Genomic DNA, 23,684 nt, shown 5'->3' with positions numbered 1-23,684 from the left:
TTAAAACAAAACAAAACCAAACTACGCGCACACCCACACACACACCACAAAGCAACTTCCCTCCCCCTTTTTTAAATTACAACAGCATGCAGTACAGTTGCTCTAATTTTGAGCTTGTTATATTTTCTACACAACGTTGTTAGGCTACATGTACACTGCAAAAAAACCAAAACAAAACTGATGGCAGTGAGTCTCAAAGTCTGGGTCATCTGACTAAGGCTCACAGGGCTCAAAAAAGCAGTGTCCATGTTCCCACTCGGGCTGGAGCCTAGGCTCTGAAACCCGCCCCTCTCAGTGGGTTTCAGAGCCTGAACTCCAGCCCAAGTGGGAATGTCTGTACTGCTATTTTGTGTCCCGTTGCATGAGCCTGAGTCAGTTGACCCAAACACTGAGACTCTCTGCCATTGGTGGTTTTTTTTGTGGTGTAAATGTACCCATAATTATGGTGGCTACTAACACTATACCATAATTAAAAATCTATCTACATTTTCATTGTTAAACCTGTTTCTTGGCGGGAGGGGGCGGGGTTAATATAGGCCCATAGTGAAATTTGGTCTACAAGGTCTAGAGTAATGAATTTATATAGGATATATATAATTTCTCTAATACTTCACAGCCCCTGTCCTTCTCATTTGGCAATGCTTAAGTTGCAAAAGTAGAGGAAAATAGATGTTTTAATTTTTTTTGTCATTTTGTGCTTGGTATAATTTAATTTTTTTATGATCAGATTGTGCGTGTCCTCTGTAATTTTTGGTGTGTCATTTAAACAAATAAACATTGGAGGTGAAATCCTGGTTCCATTTAACTCAGTGGCAAAATTCTGGTTGACCTCAGGATTTCACCCTAGATCTTGTGAGGTAAAAATGAACTCTCTTTCCTTAATGTTTTTTATAGTACTTTTTATAGTTGGGAGGAGGGTTGGGTCGGAGCCATGTGCAGAGAGAGGATTTTGAGGCACCAATTAGCAGGAAACTGATCATGTGTGGAGGGGCCCTTTTGAGGATGGAAGTTGTTGTAGGTGTCTGGGAAAGGGTCAGGTCTCTTATGAAGATGGAAAAGGAAGGATCAGGAGGGTAGGGGAGAGTTAGGGAGGCTGTGAGGTGGAGTGTTTAAAAATAGTTTTTGTAAATAACATAAAGGAAAAGCCTTTGAAAATATTTTCGTTTTTATACAACTCTTTCTTTTTCAGCATATTAGTTTAAATTACAACATGCAGGTGGCTTTGCAGATGAGCAATCTTGCCCATGGGTTAGACTTCAAACTGCTTAGAAATATGCTGATAATGCTACCCTGAAGATGGAGAGTGCTGTGAGAGATTTACAAGATATCTGCTGTAAATTACCCATGTTAAGTGCAGACTTTCTCTTCACACAGAAAAATTATACCTAATTTGAATTTTTATTGTACTGTTCTCCTGAAGATATTTATAAGCAGGATAATTTAAAGCATATAGAGATAATTCCACTTGCTTTGGCTCATAACCTGAGTCCACTAGGGTTTTAAAAGTCTCATGCATCTTTCCTTTATACAACATGAAAGGAGCACTGGCATAAACCTCCCTTGTTCCCAAGTCTAACCTAAATCGTTTTGTCTCTTTAGGCAGTTACCTAGACTATTGTAAGGGAATGATTCTTCCACTCTTATTCATGAGTAGTACCTGACACTGTGAGTAACCCCACTGATTTCAGTGAGACTATTTGTGGAGGAAGGGTACTAATTCAACTTAAGGGAGCGCAGCAAAATGTGGTCCTAAACAGTGACCATTGTGAAATGCGTGCTTATGTCTGTGTCAGAAACAAAGTAGTATTTTTTGACAGGTAGTGGACTTGATTCTTGAGTCATACTGAAATCATTGGCGTAACAGTGCACACTCATCTCTTGTGGGCGCCTCCTATGATCTGGGTGCAAACCTGCACTCTCTCTTTTCAAGGTGCCTCCTGTCGGCTGTTGCCTCAGATCAGGTGGGTCTTAGTGGCTCATCCCTCTGGCTAAGTCACACAGTCAAACACGTGAATGAACAAACAGGGCTTGTCGCTGTGTCCTTGGTAATGTCTGCAGCCCTGTCTCTGGGCTCAGTTCTCAGCCCCTTCTGGGCTAGCTTTAAGCCTGCCCATGCCCTGTTATAGAGCAGTGCCCCAGCAGTGCCCCTGTTATTGAGCAGTGCTTCCTGGACACTCTTCAAGTCCTGCCCTTCATTTGGGCTTCTAAATGAATCTTGTCCCCTTCTCAGGGCTTTGGCCACTCTGCCAGTGGGCAGTGGGGGGACCAGGCATGCCACTACTCCGGGTCCCGACCCAGGGACACTATAAATAGCAGCCTGTGCTGCTTCCTGTAATACTGTAGTTGCTGCTGCTATTCCCAGGGCCACTTCCCATGTAGCCCCTTACCTCAGGGCTGAAGTTCTCTGGCTGTTCCCTGCTTGAGCAGGGTCTCTCTGAGGCCTTCCCGCCTGGAGAGTTTCACAGTCTTTCAAGTCCTCCTCACCCTTCTGGTCCCAGCCAGCAACTGATCTGCTCAGAACCTGCAGCTCCTTTTAACTGGGCCTGCTGCACTCTGATGAGCTGCTTCCCTGCAGCCTTTCTAGGCAGGCCAGGAGGACCCACCTTCACGTCTCCTTTTCTGGGATGTGGTGTGGTAGGTCCGTGAGGCCTTGAGCAGGGAGCCTCAAAGGGCCTGGTACAGCCCATCACAATTGTACACTAGAGACTGCAGCTCAGGCACCATAGAGTCTGGTTCACTAAGGTGTAGTTTCCAATGAATGGGGGAAAGTGATATTATTAAGCATGTGGTAATCTCAAAGACGCAAATTATGAATTCCAAACTTGTCAGGTTTCAAAGCTACTATTTATGTATATTAAGGTAATGCCTAGGAAACCGCACTGAGGATCAGGGCCCCATTGTGCTAGGTACTGTGCATACCAGTTACAAAGAAGACCGTGTGTGCCCCAGAACTTCATGTGGAACAAGATGCAACAAATGAATGACACAGATAGTTGGGGAGTATTTATCTTATATGTGCTATGTTATATGGCTAAGGAATTATAATAATACGTTTGATTTGACTAGACATATGGGGTAGTGATGACTGGGAGGGCAAGATAAGGAACAGAGCAGCTAGCAGAAGCAGAAACTACAGTTCACCACTGGCTTAACCAATGCCAGAGTTCAAAATTCACTTTTTTGGGGGTCTCTTTTTATTTTTATTCAAATTTGTCAGAAGCAACAGAAAAAAACACATGTTGGATATTTTTAATATATTATGGAGATAAAGAAATACAGCAGCCAAAAAGATATAGGATAGGAAAACATGATAGCTTGACCCAGAAACAGAAATTATGAGCATACAAAACATATTGCTTGTCTGAAACTTAAATCCATCAAATCTATACCTGTTTATTGGCAGGACGTCTTATATCTCAGCAGGTATAAGCAGCAATGTGCTATTTCCTGAACTAAATTGAAGAACAGATATGTATCCTAGTGGCTTTCACTGTTTTCACTGGCAGATTATTGCTCATGCCAAACACTCAGATGGAAAAAGACCTTCCAATGATATCAAACTTGAACCTCTCGTTCCTTAAAAGCTTCTTGTGTCCTCATGTTTTTATATTATCCTGTAGAATGAATAGGTTCAGCCTTATTTTCCCTCTTTAGGTATTTGCATAAACAGACTTTTTCTGGCCCTTCTTTAAAAATTAAAGTGTGGATATTTTTATTTGTAACCACACTTTTAAAATATGAAAACTCCCAAATTGGAAATATTTTAAAATAAAATTGCTATTTTAATTAGATTGATTATGACACTGTTCATTCTTTTCCTTAGTGCCTTGGTTTGAAGGATGAACAGTGAGTGCTAGAATAAACTAATACAGGTTATGCAAGTGTGAGAAATTGTGAAGAAAGTAGGTTGAGGAGGCTTTGTTAGACTGTTTGAGTTTTGAGAATAATCAAAGGATTAGAAAAGTGATCAAACAAAGAGGTTAGAGATGTGAGGTTGGTTAGCAGTAATCTACCGCTAGGTTAAGTTAGTTCTCATGCTGTCGATTGGACAACGCACAGCCGACAGAACATGTTATGTGACTTTATGATCTGTCCTGAGCCAAATCCAGCATGTTATTGGGTAGGATAGCTGTGAGGGACAGGTGTTTGTCCAGCCCTTGTGTTTTATGCCTTCCCGGAGGGAGGTGGGGGGGGTCTTTGCCATCATGCTTTCACTGGGTCAAAGTTGAAGGTGACTTTGCAGGGAGTTTGGTCGGCATTTGGAGCAAATAAACATACTACATTTGAGAGCATTGGCCAACTGTTTGAGAGACCAGGACTTGATTAGTTAGAAAATGGATCTCTTCATTTGATTTGAATTCATACCATTTGATGTTTTAATCATTCAGAGATGCTTCCTCTCAGTGGGGTCCAGCGTCTTTTCAATCTTGACAGAGAGAGGCCATGTTTCAGTCCCATAGGTCAGAATACTGACTATCAAAGTCTCTCTGCTTATCAGTGTAACTAATAGAAGTCAAATGGGTTTATGGAGAATACATCTTGTCAAACTAATGATATTTTTAATGAGATTACAGATTTGGTTGATAAAGGTTATAGAGTTGACGTAATACACACAGACGTCTGTAACAGAGAAATCTTCGGTGAGCTTAAACACAAAAAGGAAAGTTACAAGAAGTGGACACTCGGACAGATGACTAGGGACAACGTCACAGACAATGTCATCTCTCAGACTGCTGCACTGGGCAGCACAGTATGGGGAGGAGGTGAGCAACCCTCAGTGGTGAAAGAACAGGTTAAGGACTAATTAGAAAAGCTGGACATGCACAAGTCCATGGGTCCAGATTTAATGCATCCGTGGGTGCTGAGGGAGTTGGCTGATGTGATTGCAGAGCCATTGGCTATTATCTTTGAAAACTCGTAGTGATCAGGGGAGGTCCCGGACAATTGGAAAAAGACAAATATAGTGCCCATCTTTAAAAAAGGGAAGAAGGAGAATCTGGGGAATTATAGACCTCACTGCAGTCCCTGGAAAAATCATGGACTAGGTCCTGCAGGCATCTATTTTGAAGAACTTGGAGGAGGGGAAGGTGATCAGGAACAGTCAACACGGATTCACCAGGGCAGGTCATGCCTGACCAACCCGATTGCCTTCTATGATGAGATAACTGGCTCTGTGAATATGGGGAAAGTGGTGGATGTGATATTTCTTGACTTTAGCAAAGCTTTTGATATGGTCTCCCACAGTATTCTTAGCAGCAAGTTAAAAAAGTATGGATTGGATGAATGGACTATAAGGTGGATAGAAAGCTGGCTAGATCGTTGGGCTCGACGAGTAGTTATCAATGGCTTAATGTCTAGTTGGCAGCCGGTATCAAGCAGAGTGCCCAAAGGGTGGGTCCTGGGGCCGGTTTTGTTCAACATCTTCATTAATGATCTGGATGATGGGATGGATTGCACCGTCAGCAAGCTCGCAGATGACACTAAGCTGGGGGGAGAGATAGATACGCTGGAGGGTAGGGATAGGGTCCAGAGGGACCTAGACAAATTGGAGGATTGGGCCAAAAGAAATCTGATGAGGTTCAACAAGGACAAGTGCAGAGTCCTGCACTTAGGACAGAAGAATCCCATGCACCGCTACAGGCTGGGGACCGACTGGCTAAGCAGTAGTTCTGCAGAAAAGGACCTGGGGATTACAGTGGACAAGAAGCTAGATATGAGTCAACAGTGTGCCCTTGTTTCCAAGAAGGCTAACGGCATATTGGGCTGTATTAATAGGGACATTGCAAGCCGATTGAGGGAAGTGATTATTCCCCTCTATTCGGCACTGGTGAGGCCACATCTGGAGTATTGCGTCCAGTTTTTGGCCCCCTGCTACAGAAAAGATGTGGATAAATTGGAGAGAGACCAGCAGAGGGCAACGAAAATGATTCGGGGGCTGGGGCACGTGATTTATGAGGAGAGGCTGAGGGAACTGGGCTTATTTAGTCTGCAGAAGAGACGAGTGAGGGGGGATTTGATAGCAGCCTTCAACTACCTGAAGGGGGGTTCCAAAGAGGATGGAGCTAGGCTGTTCTCAGTGGTTGTAGATGACAGAACAAGGAGCAATGGTCTCAAGTTGCAGTGGTGGCAGTCTAGGTTGGATATTAGGAAAAACTATTTCACTTGGAGGGTGGTGAAGCACTTGCATGGGTTACTTAGGGAGGTGTTGGAATCTCCATACTTAGAGGTTTTTAAGGCCCGGCTTGACAAAGCCCTGGCTGGGATGATTTAGTTGGGGTTGGTCCTGCTTTGAGCAGGGGGTTGGACTAGATGACCTCCTGAGGTCTCTCGCAACCCTAATCTTCTATGATTCTCTAAGGGTGTTTGACTTGGTACAACATGACATTTTGATTAAAAAACTAGAATAGTATAAAATTCAGATGGCAGACATTAAATAATTAAAAACTGGCTAACCGATAATGCTCAAAATGTAGTTGTAAGTAAGGAATAGTCATCAAGCAGGTGTATTTCCAGTGGGGTCCCAGAGGGATCGATTCTTGGCACTGCTGTTTAACACTTTTTTCAATTACCTGGAAGAAAACATAAACTCATCACTGATAAAGTTTGTAGATGACACAAAAATTGGAGGAAAGATAAATTATGAAGAGGACAGGTTACCGACTGAGTGATCTGCTTGGTAAAATGGACACAAATGAACAATATGTGTTTAAAATTTACACATTTATATTTACTTGCTTTGGGAACAAAGCATGTAGGCCACACTTACAGGAGGGGGGCTCTGTCCTGGGAAGCAGTGACTCTGAAAAACATGTGGGGCTTGTGGTGGATAATCAGCTGAACATGACCTCCCAAAGTGATGCTGTGGCCAAAAGAGTTAATATAATCCTGGGATTCATAAACAGGGGAATCTCGAGCAAGTGTGGAGAGGTTCTTTTAACTCTGTATTTGGCACTGGTGCGACCACTGCTGGAATACTGTGTCCAGTTCTGGCATGCACAGTTCAAGAAGGATGTTGATAAATTGGAGAGGGTTCAGAGAAGACCCACTCAGAATGATTAGATAGGGATAGATAATAAGTAAATATCATAATGCCACTATACTGAATCCTGTGTGCAGTTCTGGTCTCTCTCAAAAAAGATATATTAGAAATGGAGAAGTACAGAGAAGGGTAACAGAAATGACTTCCTTATGGGGAGAAATTAAAAAGAGAGGGACTGTTCTGCTTGGAAAAGAGATGACTAAAGGGGGAATATGATAGAAGTCTATAAAATCATGCATTGGGTGGAAAAAGGAATAAGGAAGCATTATTTAACGCTACACGTAACACAAGAACCAGGGGTCACTCAATGAAATTAATAGGCAGCAGATTTAAAACAAACAAAGGAAACACTTCTTCACACAACTCACAGTGAACCTGTGAAATTTGTTGCCAGGGGATGTTGTGAAGGCAAAACTATAACTGGATTTTAAAAAAGAATTAGATAAGTTCATGGAGGATAGGTCCATCAGTGGCTATTAGCCAAGATGGTCAGGGATGCAACCCTGTGCTCTGGGTGTCCCTAAGCCTCTGACTGCCAGATGCTGGGAGTGGATGACCGGAGATGGGTCACTAGATGATTGCCCTGTTCTGTTCATTCCCTTTGAAGCATCTGGCCTTGGCCACTGTCAGAAGACAGGATGGACCATATGGTCTAGATGGTCTCCCCATTAAGTCCATTCTTCCTGCGTTCCCATTGGCCGGGAATGGCGAACTGTGGCCGCTGGGAGCAGCCTTGCCTGCAGACGGTCAATGTAAACAAACTGTCTTGCAGCCCACCAGCGGATTACCCTGATGAGCCGCAGGTTGCCCACCACTGCCTTATAGCAATAGACTGAAACAGCTCAATCTATTTAGCTTAACAAAGGGAAGGTTAAGGGTGAGTTGGTTATAGTATATAAGTATCTACATGGGGATAAATATTTAATAATGGGCTCTTCAGTCTAGCAGAGAAAGGCATAACGTGATCCAATGGCTGGAAGTTGAAACTAGATAAATTCAGACTGGAAATAAGATGTGAATTTTCGACAATGAGAGTAATTAACTGTTGGAACAATTTACCAAGGGTCATTGTGGATTTTCTGTCAATACTGGATATTTTAAAAAACACATGCTGTAGCAATTGTTTTGGGGAAGTTCTATGGCTTGTGTTATACAGGGGGTCAGACTCAGTGATCACAGTGTCCCTCCTGGTCTTGGAATCTATGAATCAGGGTGTTTGGGTTACAAAATATGTTCTTGATGAGGCATCCCTTTACTGACAATGCTTTTGCAGTGAGGGCTTCCACTTCTTTCCCAGTGCTGTCCATATTATTAACAAAGAGCTTACGTAGGTGAAATCACTGACCATCTCAACTGTGTGGTCACTCACCAAGATACGAGAGCCTGCAATGTGTGTGCAATTGCTGACTGAAAGAATTTTGGTTTTACCCCAATTAATTTTCAGGCTGACTTTTACCACTGAGCTTTCCAGGTCTTTAAGTGCCACGGTTAGCTCATCCATTGATTTGACAACTAGTACTATGTTGTCAGCAAAATCGCTATTGTTAACTTTCTTATCAAGACATATGCCTAAAATGCATTTACTTAGAGTTTGGTCAAGCGCATAGTCTATGACAGCATTGAAGAGTTCTGGGGTGGCAGTGCATGCTTTTTGGATGCCCGACTGAATTTAGAAGCCGGTGGTTCTTTTCCTGTTTACAAGAACTTGAGGAGTCATCATATAGAAGGTGGATCATTCTATACAACTTGTCAAGGAGGCCTGTGAGTTTCAGCCAAAACAATTCCGTGTCAACAGAGTCAAATGTGACCTGGATATCCACAAATGCTTGTGAACACGGCACTTGAATTCTCGTGCCTTGTCAATAAGCTGGCGCACTGTGAACATTTACTCCATTGTAGAATGACCTTGAGTGAAGTCTTCTCTTGCTCTTTAAGCTATGAGTGGGTTGGGCCAACAAGACAGAAGCAAAAACTTTCTCCAGGACAGATAGAAGAGTAATGTTGCAATAGTTATGACAGTCTCATTTGCTGCCTTTACATTTGCAAAGTGGTAAAATAAGGCCTTTTTGCCAGCTGGACAGGACCGACTCTGTTCTTCAGATGAAATCGAACAACATCTTCAGCCACTAAAGAATAGCTTGTCCAGCACTTTTTTTACAGTTCTGCAGGAATTCTACAGATTCCTGCTGCCTTAATTCCCTTATGCTTCTTTGCAGCTCTGTGGATTTCATGGATAATGAATTTGCCAGGATCATTTTGTGTGAAATGAGTCAACTTAGTAGCAGCCTGTGATGGTCTTGGCTTGTGGAGAGTGTTGCCTAGTGGTGAGGGATTAGGCCCTCGATGTGGAGCGGGGGCAGTTTTAGTGTGGAAGTGTTTGCCCTCCCACTCCATCAGCCTCCAGCCCAGGGCCCTGTGAAGGCAACAGAAGGGTTTGACACCAGGAGTACCTTCAGGCTGCCCTCCCTAGGCCACTGCCTACTACCCTGCTATTGTCCAAAGTTCACAGTCTATCATGGGAGGCTCTGAAGGGGGTCAGCTCACTGGGCGTAGCTGTGAAGGGTGGTACTGCTCGCTCTCTCTCTCTCTCTCTCTCTCTCTCTCGGAGCAGCAGCTGCCTCCTCTCATGCCTTGACCCTCCAGCTAGGTCAGTGCTGAGTCTCTCCCCTTCAGGGGTAGTCCATAAATAAAATAGAGGGAATCATCACAAATAAAATGAGTTAGTAGATGAGAGGGGGAAATGCCTCCTTCTCTGGATATAACAGAAGCAGGTCCTCCTTTCTCTCAGGGAGGGCACGTCAGGCAGTTGTTGAGAGAGAGATCCTGCCATCCCTCAGCCCTTTTCTTGGGAGTTGCAAAATAAAGGTCCTTCCTCTTCCCTGGTCTGCCCACAAATGAGCCATTCTGTTCCCCTTTAATGCCTCTTCCAGTCTGTGCATCTCTTGTAGGTGTGATGGGTTGGGGCTGGCTGAGCCAGAAGAAGCTTCTCAACACCTTGTTGCCCAGTCTGGGGTTTCAATACCCATCACACAGCCTTAATATCAGGGTCCAAATAAATTGGGGGTGCATCTGGCAGCTGACTGACATGTTCCTTCCAGTATGCCATGGACTCTTCTCCATTGATTAGCTGACCTGAACCAGAATATACCACACTGAATGAATGACCTTTATCATCAGTTAGGTTACGCAAGTGTTTATACAAGGGGGCGACGTCATTAATGGCAGAAGCTTCCTCGAGTGCAATAACTTCGGCTTCCATAAAAACTTTATGGTCAGAGTATAATGCCTTGTTATTATTATTATTTATTTTTTGCTACAAGCAAAAGGGGTAAAGCCAGAGAAGCAGCCTCAAGAAGAAAGCAAAGGTCAGAGAAGATATACTTTAGCCAAACATATAAATTATTGGTCTCAATACAGGAGTAACTGGATGAAGTTCTGTAGCCTGTGTTATACAGGAGATCAGACTAGAACTAGATGACCTAATGGTCCCTTCTGGCCTTTAAATCTATGAATCAATGAAAGAATGGGTGCCAAGTCTTAGTCAGTGAACAAATATTGATCTTGTCACAGTGGAGGGCATATATATACATAAGATTATTCAAACAGCAATGTTAACACCATGTTTTGTGTTTGAGGCACTTTTTAAAAAGCATACACTGCCATATAATTTTCAATTTTAGTTTGAAGAGCAAGAACTTATATTCCACATTTATGAACTTATGTTCTTGAGACAATGCAAGTGACCTCCATTTTTCCATTCTGTAATAACAGAAAACATATATGTACCCAGAACAATAACTCAGTGGCAGTCACATTTCAGCATTGTTTTGGTTAGGCTGTAAGGATAATTTCACATGGATTCCTTGTGCTGTAATTGTAAAAGTTCACTTTGAGAGCACCATGGGAATTCAACAATTCATTTTGTATTCTTAGTTTTAACCAAATACTCAAAAACCTTCTTCCACTTGTCAGTTAACTTTTCTGAAAAAATTATTAGATAATATTTTAGCTCTTCTGCAAATAATTTCTCCGTTGGTTCTCTCAGTGGGAGGTGGAGGTATGTGGCTCCATGTGTCCATCACTTCAGAACTTTTTTTGCATGTTATAAAGAATAGGAGTTACACCATTTGTGTTGCAGCTAACCTGATTTTTCCTTTTATTTCCCAAATGTTCAGTAAAGAGTAACAAAAAAAAAAATGTTCAGAGTAATCGGTCACACCTAAAGTCATAATATGAAAAATCTCCGAAAAGGAATAACAGGAATTCAAGGCCCTAATCCTGCAAGATGTTCCACACTAGCTGACCCCCCATTCATCCCTATTGAATGGTTTTTTAACCATTATTATATAATAATTGATATGCCTTGGATCAATCAGCAGAAAAGTTCATGAGGGGAGCAAGATTTTGAGGCATAATGTTCTTTTTGACACACTTGGCGTACAGAAGCCACCAAGTGGAGTGGTGGTTCTAAGTGACCTTGAATAATTTTTAAAAAAACTTGTAATGCCCCAAACATATAGAGTTCATTAGCTAGGCAAAATTTTATTTTGGTTATAACCTTCACCTCCTGCACAATATCTTTCCATAAATCTTATACCATGTGACGCTTCCACATCATGTCAGCAAAATGACACCAGCTGCCTATCTCAGCCTTATATTTCAGAGTACTGTTTATTAATTTGATTGATTTTAGGGGTGAGAACATAAATGTCACAGTCCATAGATTGCTAATACTTGTTTTTGTTGCCTGGTTACAAGGACATTTTCTTTTATTCCTCCTCACCATCACTTAGCTATATCATTCTGCAAGGCATCATTCCAATTCTTTCTGGCTTTTATTAATTTACTTTTTTAGCTATGGCTCCTATAAAATTAAATAGCCTAGGTAGGTTTCATTGGCTCTTTTGGTCATTCCTTTCATTAGTGTATCTAACAGCATCAATTATAGAGCTTTCTCTTTCTCTCTTGAAGTGGTTGGTAACTTGTTTACTTTTGAAAGTATGAATGTTCCCTTCAGCCTCTCTTTGTTTCTGCTCTACATGTTAGTTCTGTAAGCATCAACAGAAATTGAGAGTCCTACTAGCCATCCTAGAACCCAGTCTATGAAGAGGTTCTCCCTCTATTTCCTGGAGGAGGTGTTTTTATTCTCGGATTTGGATTCATCAGTTTGGAGATGCAGAGCCAGATTCACCAATGTGGAATCTGATTGATCTGAATGGGACTGCATGATGTGTTGACGTTTTCTGCCCTCTTGAGCTGTTCTCTGGCTTGTGCCCAAATATTTAAGGATTCTCTTTTAAACCCTCAGGTGTATCTTCCTGTTTCCCCACAATTATTCAGAGTGCTGGGTTTAGCAGTGTGTCACTTTTCATCTTTACCATTCTAATTGGTTACCTTTCTGCAACCAATCCGTCAGCATTCTGTTTTGAGGAATAATAATACACCATGAAATATTTTGTAATCACCAGATTCCTCTCTTCTGTGTTGTTCCCGCTGTGGTAGACAGACCTCAAAATTGATGCAAAAATGATTATAACTTATTTTTTTAAATATTAGGTCCATTACAAACTTACTTGCGCTTTTACTGAATATTAAGATATAGCTACAAGTATGTTATAGCCAGGCTGCTAGAAAATATAACACTATCTGTGTATGTTTTAGTTAGTTATGTTCTTCTTCGAGTGATTGTTCATGTGCATTCCATGCGTGCGAGTGTGGGTGTGTGCGAGTGCCGCATGCACAATCGCCGGACGCTTTTCCCTAGCGGTACCTGTCGGGTTGGCTGTGGAGACCCCTAGCGTGGCGCCTTCATGGTGGTGTATATATGTCTCTGCCAACCCACCGCCTGCTCAGTTCCTTCTTACCACCTGTGATGGTCATTGCAACAGCTTAGTCTCTTGCTTTTGCAAGTGCCTTATCTAGTGGTTCCCTTGTTTCTGTGTAAATAGTTGTTAGTTAGTTGTTAATAGTTGTAGATTAGTTTAGCTTACTTTGGGGGGTTCCCCCCGTTTTATTCTCCCTGGCGCCGGGGCATGCCTCTGTTGCAGGGGTTTAAAGCGTGCGAGAGGTGTGCAAAACCTATGCCAACAAGTGATCCGCACGCCGCCTGTCTCAAGTGCCTCGGGGAGGGCCATCAGACAGATAAGTGCCCTATTTGCAGGAGCTTCAGACCCAGGACTAAGAGGGAGCAGGACTATCTCCTGAAGCTCCTCTTGATGGAGTCAGCCCTTCAGCCACAGCCTGAGCCAACACCAGCATCCTCGGTGCTTAGCGCACTGGCCTCAGTGTGGGATGTCCCGGCACCGAGGAAGGACTCCACCAGGGAGCACCGGCACCGCTCTCCCCCCCAGAAGGCCAGTGCTTCGCGGCAGCACCGTTCACAGCCCCCAGTGCTGCATAAGAAAAAGAAACTAGACTGGGGACATTCCCCTGTCAGGAAGCTGAGGGAGGATTCCAGTGGGGTGCGTCCTCTGGCAGGACACCCTTGGTCTGGTCCCCAAGAACCGGCGCTGTTGACTCTGGCCCCAGTCACAGAGCCGTTGAGTCCAGCGAGAACGGACTCTCCTACCCGTGACAATTTAGAGGAAGAGCTTGACCTCCCCTCCACTCCGGACACATATCAAGTGGCTCGAGACCTCATTGATATGATGGCGCAGTACCTGGCTCCGCAGGTATGGGGCCCGGCCTCGCGAACTTAGGCACCACCCGTAACACCGGCGACAGCACTGACTGTGGCGTCGTGCCTGGCACCGCGGGCGATTACGACACCAGTCATGACACCGATGGCGATGGTGGCGCCGCCGTTGATTCATTATTGGGGGAAGCCCATGATGTTGAGGCGCCGATCTCCATCTCCCCGGTACTGCTCCCCTGCACCGTCGGGCTCTGCTCCCCCGTGGTCAGGTACAGAATACTCGTCAGAGTCAGACGCAGAATTGTCTGTGTCCCGACGCAGCCACTCCCGGTCCCGGCACCGATCCCGGCACTGTAGGCCGGCGGAACAACCGGCACCAGTCGACACTTGGCCACCCTAGTGGCAGGGCCCAGTGCAATGGCCTTTTTGGACACCCTGGGCCTACCACCAGGGTCAAGGTCAGGGATCTAGGCCGGTATCGATGCCCCATGTGCCCCTCCATCAGCGACGTTGATGGCATGCTACACCCCTAGGGCCCCTGAGGATCCTTTACAGGACAGGGCTGTTGAGCGGCCACAGACAAGCACGGCCCCTCCTCCACCGATGTCCGTGGCACCTGAACCTCCGGTCGCGGGGTGCTCCAAGGTACCTGGCCCAGCCTCCAGAGAACCCAAGGGGCAGGAAGACCATGTCCCGGGAACCTCTTCCTCCTCTTCGCCGGACGAGGCGGTGGTGGGCACCTCCACCACTCTACCACCAATGGGTACCAAAGGCCACCAGGACCTGCTTAGGAGGGTAGCAGTTAACCTCAACCGCCAGGCAGAGGAGGTTATGGAGGACTCAGATCCGATGGTGGACATCCTCACCCCTGAGGGTCCTTCCAGAGTAACTTTGCCCCTCATAAGGACAATTCAGAACACCACGCAAACCCCGGCCTCTATACCACCAAGAGCTAAAGGGGTCGAGAGACGCTACTTTGTGCCGCAAACGGGCTATGAGCACCTGTTTACCCACCCCCAACTGGGGACTCTGGTGGTTGATGCGGCAAACCACAAGGAGCGGCAGGGTCAACCAGGCCCCACACCTAAGTCACGTGACGCCAAGAAGCTGGATCTCTTTGGCCGTAAAATCTGTTTGACTGGGGGGCTCCAGCTTCTGGTAGCGACTCAGCAGGGAGAGCTTAGCCGATACGCTTTTAATTTCTGGAACTCACTGGCTAAATTCCAGGAGTTAATCCCGGCTGATTCTCACAGGGAGTTCGGTGCGCTCCTTGAGGAGGGTAGAGTTGTGTCTAGGACCACTCTCCAGGCAGCCCTGGATGCAGCGGACTCTGTGGCTAGAACCATGGTCACTGCCATCACTGTGAGGCACAGTGTGTGGCTTCAGGTTTCGGGGATCACACCTGAGGCCCAAAACACAACACAGGACCTCCCCTCTGACTGTGAGGGCCTGTTTGCTCAAAATATGGACACACGCCTGCACAGCCTGAAGGACTCGTGGGCGACACTGAAGTCTCTGGGGCTGCACACCCCAGCGCCTCAGAGAAGGCTCTTTAGACCTCAGTCCCCGTACCGTTTCTACCCGGGGCACCCTAGGCGGGATCCACCTAGGAGGAGGGGCAGAAATAACAGGAGGCGCCCATCGCAATTCTCCTTGAGCCAAGGCCAGGGCAAACAGCCCCCCGGCCCCAAGCCCAACTTTTGAAGATGCGCATGAGGATGGCGACCCAGTCGCCTTCTTGGATCGTTCCCCCCCTTTGTGAATCGACTCTCCCGCTTCTACCGGCTTGGTCTCAGATCACGTCAGACCGCTGGGTCCTCAGCACGAGGGGGGTGGAATATTCTATCCAATTCTGTTCCCTCCCGCCCTCCCATCCCCCTTCCCTGTCCCTCTTCAGGGACCCCTCTCATGAGCAACTCCTTTTACAAGAGGTACAATCGCTCCTAGCTCTAAGGGCAATAAAGGAGGTTCCTCAGGAATTCAGGGGCAAGGGGTACTACTCCCGCTATTTCCTCATCCCCAAGGCCAAGGGCGGCCTTCGGCCTATTCTGGACCTACGAGACCTCAACACATACATGAAAAAGGTGAAGTTTTGCATGGTCTCTCTGTCCGCCATCATTCCCTCCCTGGATCCGGGAGACTGGTACGCTGCGCTCGACTTGAAGGACGTGTACTTTCACATTGCTATTATTCCAGCCCACAGACGCTTTCTCAGATTCGTGGCCAGCACTACCAGTTCAAGGTGCTCCCATTTGGCCTTTCAGTGGCCCGCCGGATGTTCACCCAGTGTATGGTGGTAGTGGCGGCCTTCCTTTGCAGGCGTCAGGTGCAGGTGTTCCCGTATTTGGACAACTGGCTCATCAAGGCCGAGTCCCAAGCACAGGTGGTGGAGCACACATCCCTGGCCTGGGCTACGTTTCACAGATTGGGACTTGAATTGAACGAGCCCAAGTCCACATTGACCCCCACACAAAGATAGAGTTCATCGGCCCTTGCTTGGATTCCACACGCGCAAGGGTGTTCCTTCCGGAACTGCATTTCAAAGCGCTCACGGACATTATCCAGACCCTTCTTTGCTTCCCCACAACTACGGCCAGGAATTGTATGAGACTACTGGGGCACATGGCGGGCTGTACATACATGGTACAGCATGCCAGGCTGTGCCTTTGGCCCCTCCAGACATGGTTAGCGCAGGTGCACAGACCGGGCAGGGACCTATTGGACTCCATAGTGACCCTCCCACCTCAAATTGTCCACTCTCTCCAATGGTGGCTGCAAACACAGCTGGTTTGTGTGGGAGTACCCTTTGCAAAACCTCAACCCATGCTTTCCCTTGTCACAGGCTCCTCGGCCCTCGGTTGGGGAGCACATCTGGATAATGTCAGAACCCAGGGCCTCTGGTCCCATGCAGAGCTAAAGTGAGGGAGCTCAGGGCGGTTCGCCTGGCATGCCAAGCATTTCAGGCCTGTCTTCAGGTCATGTGCGTATCAGTGCTCATGGACAATACTGCAGCGATGTTCTGTATAAACAAACAGGATGGTGCTTGTTCCTCTCCCCTCTGTTGGGAAGCCCTTGCGCTCTGGGACTTTTGTATCACCCACTCCATACACCTGCAGGCGTTGCACCTTCTGGGGGTGCAGAACGAGCTGGCAGACGGCCTCAGTCACTCGTTCCATGGACACGAGTGGTCCCTCAGGCCGGACGTCGCTCACTCAATTTTCCAGAGGTGGGGCTCTCCCCACATGGACCTGTTCACGATGCGGAGCAACAGGAAGTGCCAGAGATTCTGCTCCTTCCTGAACCACAGCCCAGGCTCCACCGCAGACGCCTTTCATCTGTCATGGACAGGTCATCTGCTGCGTTCCTGCCATTCCCCCTCATACACTTGTCAGGACACGGCTTCCTTAATCCTCATAGTGCCAGCGTGGCCCCACCAGCACTGGTTCACCATGTTACTGAATCTCTCAGTGGACAGACCAGTAGCGCTCCTTCTCTGTCCAACCCTAATTTCACAGGACCACGGCCGTCTACAGCACCCCAACCTGGAGTCACTCCACCTCATGGCGTGGAAGCTCCATGGCTGAACCCTCTTGAGCTTCAGTGCTTGCACTCAGTTAGGGAGGTCCTGCTGGGGAGTAGGAAACCCTCCACTCGAGTCACGTACCTTGCTAAGTGGAAGCGTTTCTCCATTTGGTCTCAACAAAGGGGAACTGAGCCACAGTCAGCCCCAATTCCCCTTATTTTGGACTATCTTTTAGATCTCAAGCACCAAGGATTAGCAATATCATCCCTAAGGGTATACCTTGCGGCCATTTCGGCCTTCCACCCGGGAACGGCATGGGGATCAGGGTTTGGTAATCCCATGGTGAGCAGGTTTCTTAAGGGCCTCGACTGACTTTATCCTCCAGTACCTCGGCTCGTCCCCCCCCAGGACCTCAACCTGGTCCTGTCCTCTCTCATGGGGTCCCCCTTTGAGCCCATGGCTACTTGCTCTCTCTCCTACCTTTCTTGGAAGGTGGCTTTCATGGTGGTTATACACTCTGCTAGAAGGGTATCTGAACTCAGAGCACTGACCTCCGAACCCCCTTACACGTTATTTTATAAAGACAAGGTGCAGCTACGCCCCCACCCTGCGTTCCTGCCTAAGGTTGTCTCCCAGTTTCATGTGAGCCAGCACATATTTTTACCTGTGTTCGTCCCTAAACCCATGCCACTAACAGGGAGCACATGTTCCATTCCTTGGACATTAGACGGGCCGTAGCATTTTACGTTGAACGCACAAAGCTGTTTCGTAAGTCACCACAGCTCTTTATTGCTATTGCAGAAAGAATGAGGGGCTCCTGATCTCATCACAGCGCATCTCGTCATGGATCACATCCTGCATCAGGACTTGCTATGACCTGGCTAAAGTTCCAGCCCCGCTGATTATGGCGCACTCTACCAGAGTGCAGGAGATGTCTGTAGCTTTCCTGGCGCAGGTCCCTGTCCAGGACATCTGCAAGGCGGCAACCTGGTCTTCAGTCCACACCTTCACTACACCATTACCCAGCAGGCGAGGGATGATGCTGGGTTTGGTAGGGCAGTCCTGCACTCAGCTATTAGGTGAACTCTGACCCCTCCCCCAGGGTAACTGCTTGGAAGTCACCTATTGGAATGCACATGAGCAATCACTCGAAGAAGAAAAACCAGCTACTTACCTCTCGTAACTGTTGTTCTTCAAGATGTGTTGCTCATGTCCATTCCAAATCCCACCCGCCTACCCGCTGTCGGAGTATTCCGGCAAGAAGGAACTGAGCAGGCAGCGGGTCGGCAGGGACATATATACACCGCCATGAAGGCGACACTCTAGGGGTCTCCACAGCCGACCCGACGGGTACCGCTAGGGAAAAGCTTCTGGCGATAGTGCATGCGGCACGTGTACACGCCTATTGGAATGGACATGATCTCGAAGAACAACAATTACAAGAGGTAAGTAACCATTTTTTATAAAATGTTCAGGCTGGCTTAAAGAAATTGCAGACGGTTTCAGCTTTCTGTCCCCAGGGACAAGCAAATGGCAGGAAGATAACCTCTCCTTCGCCATAAAACCATGTTTATTACCCCCAAAGAGTGTTTAGACAAATTCAGAAAAGCTTCATTTTAAACTTGCTTTAATTTTCTCTATGAATTTTTTTTATACTATGTTTTGAGAAATGGATGTAAGCTTGGTTGTCGTGATTGGTGCGGTGTATAAAATATTTGATAGGCATTTTAATTGTAAAGACTGCAACTAATACACACAAAATGGATGTCAAAGAGAAGAGTTACTGAAGAGCCTTATCAAACCATAAAGCCTAGGGGTAAAGTGGACCTATATGAAGCTACTCCAACCTTTCTTTTCAAAGAAAAACTTCTGCTTGTCTCTTAAAAACCTCAAGGAAAAACATATATAGTTGGAAATATTTTAAATTTTTGTTTAGTTCTTAAATATTGAAATGGGAAATAATTTTGATTGGAATATTTGCAAGTATGTTAGTTAAGTGCAAAGCTCCTAATATAATTTCCTAGTTTCATTGCTAATGGTAAAACGCTTAGAATTTAATGACCTTGCTGAGCTAGTTACTAATGTAAGAAGCCATTTAATTATAGAGTATTTCTATTAAGGGGGAATTAATTAATTACTGGCACTGTACAAGCAACCCCCTGACCCAACACAGAAAGACCTGAAGAATTATTTCTCCAAAAATTGTTATAAAAGAATCAACAACTTCTTAAATAACTTTTTAAACTACTGGCTTTCTAAGAGTTATTTAATGTAGGATGACTGTTTTGACAACTAAAAACTTTCATATGAAGAATAGGAGTGTTTGGACTTTTTGGAAACAGAATTTCATTTCTTGTTGAACTCTAATAAAATAGAAGAAAGATTTCAAAAATGGACTGAAAGTAAAGAAAAAGTTAACCTCTGACTTCAAAAGATTATCTGGGATTTTTCTGCTACGTGCAGAACAAAGGTAATTAGAAATGTTGCATATTCATTAAATAGACTGCATGTTCAGGAGCTGAAAGTGTCACCTAAGCCAACCCTGGTGGTATGGAGCCAATGAAGAAATTCTAGGAACCAATTTGAATCTAAACAAGCTGGGAAGAGGTAATTTTTCTATAATTTCATGGAAATAGGAAGGAGAAGAGTACAAAAAAACTCTGAAGTGAGCACCTCTGCTACCCTGCTTAAACAGCAAGCACTCCACAACTCATCCTGCCCATCTCTAAAAACAAGCTACTACAAAGAGCTTAGAAGAACAGAAAAGACTCAAGAAGAAACCAAACCAAAGAAACCTCCCCAAGATTTCAACATGGATTGGTGAGAGAAAATTAACCAAAATACTGCCAAGGGATTAGATTTAAAATCTCTTGTAATTTTGTTAGGATATGGAAATGCTGTGATAATTTAAAATATTAACAGTTTCTCCTGTTAATCACCAAATGGTTAGACCAAGTATTCCTGGAGATGAGACAGGGACTAAACATTGGTAAACAGAGAAATAATGGGATTAAGTTGGATTTAAAATTCTTAATATTCATAATTGGCCTGTTTTAAAACAGCTCCTTAAATGGCTTCGTCTAAGTAACACATTTAAATATTTTCTTCAATTGCATAGGATTTAGTTAAGATTGCTTACTTTGCCCAACTGTAAATTGTCTGGTTATTTAGAATAACTAACAGGATCCACCTGCCATTAGACAAATTCTGTTGCCCATACATAAACAGTTTTAAATTATCTAATAAGGGCTTGTCTACACAGTGGAGTAATGCACACTACAGGGGTGTGATTTCTAAAGAGAACTAATGTGTTGTGCATTAATTGGTGTATGTAGGCTCTGCTGGTGCACACTAAAGGTTCCCTAGTGCACTTCAATGTAATACTGTTTCAAACAACACTGTGTTAAAGTACACCAGCAGGGTTCACACAGACCGGTGAATGCACAACACATTAGTGCGCTTTAGAAATGACACCCCTCTAGAGGTATTATCCTTCTGTGTAGACAAGCCCCAAGATACTTAAGACAGCATTTCACAATAGTTGTAGGAAACAAGATACTTTAGTCTTAACTTACCAAAGAAAGAATGCCCCCAGAAGCATTTCACACTTAAGGTTGTAATCTCTGGTAAAAGCTCTCCACAGATAGATGTACAGAAGAGATTGTAACGGACGTAACTATTTTATCATTAGGCTTAATGCTTAATGTTTACTTTTCCTTAATAATAAAATAGCCATGATTAATAATTCTGATTATTTTGCTTGGTCTCAATAGTGATGGTTCTCTAACGACTGTAAAAAACAAAACCAAAAAATCCATGCAACTAAAATAGTGGGAGCCACATCTTTGAGTTGGCAGTAAACTCAGTAAATTAGTAAGACCTGGCCTACTATTTCTTGTTTTGCTAAACTAAATATTTTTAGTAATTTTTTTAAATAAATGACTTGACATCCAACAATTTAAAACAGGGATCGGCAACCTTTTAGAAGTGGTGTGCCGAGTCTTCATTTATTCACTTTAATTTAAGGTTTTGCATGCCAATACTACATTTTAACGTTTTTTAGAAGGTCTCTCTATATAAGTCTATACATTATATAACTAAAATATTGTCTTATGTAAAGTAAACAAGGTTTTCAAAGTGTTTAAGAAGCTTCATTTAAAATTAAATTAAAATGCTGATCTTACATTGCCGGCCTACTCAGCCCGCTGCCAGCCTGGGGTTCCGTTCACCTAGGCCAGCAGCGAGCTGAGCGGAGCCGGCGGCCAGGACCCCAGCTGGCAAGGGGCTGGCAGCCAGAACCCCAGACCAGCAGCAGGCTGAGCGGGGCCGGCGGCCGGGGCCCCAGACCAGCAGCTCAGCCCGCTGCTGGTCTGGGGGTCCGTCCGCCAGCTCCTGCCAGCCAGGATCCCGGCTGCCGGCTCCTCTCAGCCCCGCTGCCAGTCTGGAGTCCCGGCCCTGTCCACATCGAGTAGGTACCTACTTTCTCCCTGATTCTGGCCCATTCTCTTCCTCTCTCTGCACTGAGATGAGGGTGGGAGTGCACTGAGAACAGGGCTGGGGGTGAAGAAGCAGGCTGGGGGTTGGGGTGCAGGGTCTGGCCAGGAGCTAGAATGAGGGAGGGAGCTCTGGGTTGGGGCAGGCGGTTTGGGAGTGGAGCGCTTACCTGGGCAGCTCCCATTTGGTGTGAGGGGTGCAGGTGGGAATGTGGGTTTGCGTGTGCAGGAGCTCCCGTTTGGTGCTCAGGGTGGGGATGTGGATGTGGGGGTGCAAGTATCAGGGCATGAGGTTTGGGGGGTGCAGGAGTCAGGGCAGGGGGCTGGGGGTGTGTGAGGAGGGTGCAGGAATCAGGGCAGGGGGCTGGAGGGGCTGGGTACGTGTGGGGGGTGCCAGAGTCAGGGCTGGGGTTGTGGGGAGTTCAGGGGTCAGGGCACGGCGCTGAGGTGTGTGGGAAGTGCAGGGGTGAGGGCAGAGGGCTGGGAGTGTGGGCTGGGGTGTTCCCAGCCCCCTGACCTGAGCAGCTCATGGCAGGGAGCTGGAGCAGATATGCCGATTCCACCCCCTTCCCCAATGTCCCCGGAGCAGAGAGCACGTTGCGGCTCTGCTTTTCCCTCTCCCCCTTCGTAGTAAGGGCTGTCAGCTGATCGGCCGCAGGGAGGGAGAGAAGGAGGGGCAGGAACCCTGCACCCTGGGGGAAGAGGCGAGGGGAGGGGGAAGCTTGCCCGCCCTGCAAGGAGAGCGGTGGGCGGAGAAGAGTGGGCCGGGCAGGATTTTTAATTGCATGCTGCTGTCCCCGGCAGGTAGCAGCGTGCCATTAAAAATTGGCTCGCGTGCCGTCGGTTGCCAACCCCTGATTTAAAATTAACCCTATTTGCACCACATAGCCACTGACTTTGATTTGTGGCTTATTAAGATCCAAATTAATTTTTCTACAGTTTCTTTTAATTGTTTAAGGAACTTATGGGTTATCTTAATCATCATGGGAAAAAACAGATACTGGATCTAGGGAAAAATATTAATCTGAAGTAAATGTACTCATTTTATAAGTGGCATGGGTGGCCTATTCCATCTCTAGATAATTGCAAATCGTCTTCATCAGAAGTGTATAATCAGTATGTAAGTAGCTGTGCTGTATGCCTGGAATCAAATATTAAAAAATAATTTATCTATGGCTTTTGGTAGGCAATTTCTAAATTTCAGTGCCTATTCTAAGCACCATTCAGAACATCTTAGAATTAGTATAGTTTGATTTGTAGTCTAATTCAGGCCCAAACTCAGCAGTCATAATAATGAGTGGAACAGTGCTTTTTGATACATGCTTTTTAAGAACACTAGCTTCATCCATGCACTAATAATTTGGTATATATTTGTGCTAATTAAAGTTCTACCGTGGCAAAATATAGAATGCAAAGCTCCCTTTCAGACAGCTAGAACTGCCCCCAAAATGTTTTCAAACAAGACTGAATGGACCCTCGTGTGTACATAGAATTCCCAGAGAGTAAGGGACCAAATATAGAATTATAGGCTTATTGCACAGTTTTATTTTAACCACATAAAATACTTCAAGCAGATTTCTGGAGACAGGTTCATCAATTCATATACTTCGCAATTTAGAGACCCTTGGGGTCCAGGCAAGAGCTATTAAGGATGTAAATTTTGGAGAGCGCCGTCAAATACTATGCTTTGCAATGAGTAGTAAGTTATTTGTAACCATATCCGTGTCCAAAAACCCATCTTTTGTTGTATTTCAGTGTTTTTCACTGGTGATGAAAATAATATCTTCTGGATTTAACAAAAAGAATAGTAAAATGTGTTTGCAGAAACCTGTTTGTAGAAGTAGAGAAGGTCCAAGATTAGTTTTATGTGTGAGAGAATGAGAGTATATTACTGTACAGTGCCACATAGTAAAGTTGAATGGAAAAATCTGTCAGCAATTCCTGTCTAACCCCCTATTTTTAGAGTTTTGTAACTAGTAAATTGAAAACTAGCTG

The 23,684-nt window shown here is 45.4% G+C and overlaps 1 protein-coding gene across 2 annotated transcripts in view; it reads left to right on the top strand.

Moving 5' to 3' along the window:
* The window catches only part of PCNX2 (pecanex 2), a 222,877-nt gene that overhangs the window by 68,015 nt on the left and 131,178 nt on the right, over positions 1-23,684 (top strand). The gene's annotated exons all lie outside the window — the stretch shown is intronic.

The sequence above is a fragment of the Chelonia mydas genome, chromosome 3 (assembly GCF_015237465.2).
Source record: "Chelonia mydas isolate rCheMyd1 chromosome 3, rCheMyd1.pri.v2, whole genome shotgun sequence".
Lineage (NCBI taxonomy): Eukaryota > Metazoa > Chordata > Testudines > Cheloniidae > Chelonia > Chelonia mydas.
Note: the sequence above shows the minus strand (reverse complement) of the source record. Positions and strands in the feature narration are given on the sequence as shown.